The sequence below is a fragment of the Echinops telfairi genome, unplaced genomic scaffold (genome assembly GCF_000313985.2).
Source record: "Echinops telfairi isolate 266 unplaced genomic scaffold, ASM31398v2 ScPeMD7_2010;HRSCAF=2546, whole genome shotgun sequence".
NCBI lineage: Eukaryota > Metazoa > Chordata > Mammalia > Afrosoricida > Tenrecidae > Echinops > Echinops telfairi.
The window spans coordinates 19,139,853-19,143,966 of record NW_022105908.1 but is presented as its reverse complement, the minus strand read 5'-3'; positions in this window follow the sequence as shown (position 1 = coordinate 19,143,966).

The window sequence follows — 4,114 nt, the reverse complement described above, 5'->3', positions numbered from 1 at the left end:
TCTTCCATGTGGGCTTTGTTGCTTCTGAGCTAGGTGATGCCAGCTCTTTCAAGGCCTAGGCCTCAATGCACCAAAAATCATCCTGCACATTCCATCCATCGGAGCAAATCACAAAGCCGTCCCAGATTCACTGTGAGAGGAAATAGATTCTGCCTCTTCATGAGAGTAGGGGCAGTCCGATAGTACGTAACAAGGACATTTGGGGTGGGAAGTGTGGACATCTTTGAAAACAAACTACCGCAGAGAATACAGTCTCTTTCTCAATAACCTGAGCAGGAGTCTTGTATGGACCAATGCTCCCGCAACCCTGAGCAGTCTCTGTGGCTGGAAGAGAGTGTGCTGACTGGCTGCTTCTAGGTCATGCATTCCCTCCAGTTGGGCACATGGACTGCGCATGATGGAGAGGCAGTTTGCCAAAGGGAAAACGAGAGAGGGATGGAAGTGGGACTGGTTAAAACTAGTTTATGATGGAGTGTTTTTATAGTGTATTGTTTTTCACCGTTGTATGATATGTGGAACGAGAATAGCAGACGTCCTAGCTTTGTTTTTATTTAAAATGTTTCCCCGCAAACAAACAACCACCACCACAAAAACATCAGGGGCCCACTCCCTCCCTCCCCTGCTCAGAAACTTCCAATGATTCCTCAGTGCCAGTCCCAGCCTGCTTGCTGGCCTACCGTCCGACCTCTTCTCACCCTTCAACCTCATCTCCCTCTGCTTTCCCCAAGCATCCCTTTCCCAGTTCTTAGGATGTGTGTACTTTACCTCGTCCCTGACCTGTGCTTCTCTACTCCCCCCAAAGGTCACCCACCTCTTTGCCACTTGGCCTGGTCAAACGCTGTCTGATCTTCAAGGCTCAGGCAAAGTGTCCCTGCTCCATGAACATTTTCCTCAAGCCCCAAGTGAGTGATACATCCATGGTTGGGGATTTCTGATGTGGAGACAGAGAGGTAGACCCCCCAGGACTCCTCCGCCCTTCCACAAGGGCATCTGCAAGCAAAATCAAGAGCCATCACATCGCACCACCTGTTACTACCTCCTTAGAGGATAGCTCTGGTGTAGTGGTTACACGTTGGGCTGTGATGCTCAAGGTCGGCAGTTTGAAACCACCAGCTGCTCCATGGGAGACAGACTGGGCTTTATACTCCCTTAAATAGTTACAGTCATGGAAGCCCGCAGGGGGCTTACTAGGAGTGAGCATGGCCTTCAGGGCAGTGCATTAGAAGAATATTTCAAATGGAAAGGTGCATAGTTCCGTTTTGTTTTCCACAGAGAGGTTCCTTGTTGCATTATTTATCATGGTAAAAAACTGGACGTTACCCCAATGCCCTGCTTTCGGGAAAGGCCAAGATTCCTTCAGCAGTTGGTGACAGAAACTCAGCTCACTTGCTTTATGGCAAAAGGGGATGTAGCGGCTCAGGTCACTGGGAAGGCGAGAGGAGTGTCAACTTCCTCCCCTGTCTCTTGGCTCATTTTCTCCCATGGTCGACTGGTTTCTTCCAGTTGTCGGGAGTGGGACTTCGAAGCACAGATGGCTGCTCCATTAACCGGATCTACTGTTTGTGATCTTGGAGGACAGAATGCCTTTGCTTTTTAGAAGCCAGCAGCCCTGGGAGTGTAGTGAGTTACACCTTGGGCTGCTGGCCTCAAGGTCACAGCGGGAGAAAGATGAGGCTGTCTACTCCTGTTAGGATTTACGGTCTCTGAAACCCACAGGGACGCTCGACCTTGACCTATTAAAGTCACTGTGAGTTGGACTCAACACAAAACTCTGCTATTGTGAGAGGGAAAGGGCCGCCCAGGCTGGAGTGATTTGTTTATTCATGAGCCATTCTCTAGGGCCCGAGGAATAGAGTGCTGTGATTGGCCAAACCTGTGCCAAAAGGCCTTGAGGAGGCTGCTGATTGGATGCTCTACTGGAACGTCCTTCTGGTGGAATGGGAGACCAGTGTCATTGATTTCCCAGCTATCAGCACTCTGGCAAGATAGAGTTGGTTGTTGCAATATTATATTCCAGGAAAATTCCATGTAGCAACATGGAAACTAGTTACAAGAAGAAGGCCGAATGAAATATGGAAAAATAGCGAACGTTTGCTCTGCGTGAGCGGTAGGAGGATGAATTACTGCAATAACATTTTCAGTACCTTTGCCAAAATATTTGTTCAATAAACACATGTTCGTGGAAAAATAGCCTGCTGTCTACTGCATGATATGGTGATATTCAGAGCTCCGTTTCTTTTTGGAACAAGAGTGGGCATAACTAAATACAGGTTGGTTTTGCTAGATCTGAAAAGCCATTGTCTTTGTGCTTACTTTGAGGAGGGAGCCCAGTGGAACCTCTTTGTTGGGAGTGTTGGAACATTCTCCAGGGAGTTACCCAAAGCATGTTCCCCTGCATGCCTTTGGGAGCTGAAGTCTCCCCAACAGATGGACGAAAAGTCTTCAGGTGGATCTGTCTGCTGGGGAGAGAAAGAGTTAGAGAAGGTATGCTCAGACCAAACAGAGAGGACTGAGCTCAAAGCCTTACACCTGCCCCATCTACTCAACGCTTTGTCCCCCTCCCTAGAGATGCCCCGCTCCCCACTCACACCTGGAGTGATTATGACAGTACCAAATACCAACCATATTTGCAGCTAATACCCAACACTTTGGGGTTAGTGCTATCTTTTAAAATGTTACTTTCATTTAAAAAAAAATCATTTTATAGGGAGGCTCATACAACTCATCACAATCCATATATCCATTCATTATGTCTAGCACATTTGTACATTTGTGGCCATCATCATTTTCAAATCATTTGCTGTCTACTCCCCTGCCCTTAATGTTATTTTTTAAGTAGCAAAATGAATTAAGACAGCCCTGTTTCAGCATAAATGAAACAGGATTCATTTGGTGCTTTCTTAACAGGACTCCTGGAGGTTGGATGCGTGGCTCTGGAGTGTGTGTATGTGGTATGTGTGTGTAATGGGAATCTTGGTGGGATCAACAAAATTACAGAATGATCTATAGCAGCGGTTCTCAACTGCTGGTCTTAGGAACCAATACACCGCTCCTCCATCCGTCTCCAGGCGGTCCGTCCACATGCAGATACGCTCACATAGGAGTACTCAGCGTGAAGACTGTTACCCATGCTTCAAGACAATATTTCATTGATTTGTCATTAGAAATAAATATTTCACAAGATATAATTGCATATTGTTTTTGTGATGAATCTCTATGCTTTAATTATGTTCAACTTGTAACAATGGAAGTACATCCTGCATATCAGGTATTTACCTGACGATTCATCACAGTAGCAAAATGACAGTTATGAAGTAGCAATGAAAATAATTTCATGGTTGGGGGGCACTACAACATGAGGAACTGTATGAAAGGGTCACGGCATTGGGAACCCTGAGAACCACTGGTCTATAGGGAAAGGGTACAGGGTCTAGTTGTGGGCTGTCCCAAGGATTTAACCGAATCTAGTTTAATGAATCAGATATTTATTAGTGCCCATTATACTCCTCCCTTTGCCAATGGGTTGCTTCTGACTCACAGGCAGCATATGCATTGTCCCTGGGGCTGTGAATGGTCATTGCAGCAGATAGCTTCATTTGGCTCCTCCAGAGCCGCTGGTGGATTTGAACTGCCAACCCTGTGGCTAGCAATACAACACATACCTGACGGGGCCAACAGGGTGGCTGTGAGCGGGAGTCAACACAACAGCAGTGGGTTAGGTTTGGATTCTGAGTGGTGTTCCTTGTTGCCTCGGGGTGGAAAGGGCAGTCAGGCACACAGCTTAATCTCAGCCTCTGTGCCTTCGCTACCCTGTCCTTACCTCCACCTCTTCTCTGTCCACACATGGAAGAAACATGGCATACACAACAACAGGAAGGCAGAAAAGGGGGCGTGACTCAAACCTTCCCTTCAGAAGCTTCTAGAAGAAAGGTCTGGCGACCTGCTCCCAAAAGGTCACAGCTACAAAAAGCTAATTCTGGAAAACCAGGGTCATCAAGAGTGGAAATCTACTTGATGGCAGTTGGTTTATTTTTTTTAATTAAAAAAATATTTTATTGGGGGCTCGCACAATTCTCATCACAATCCATACATCCATCCATTGTGTCAAGCACAT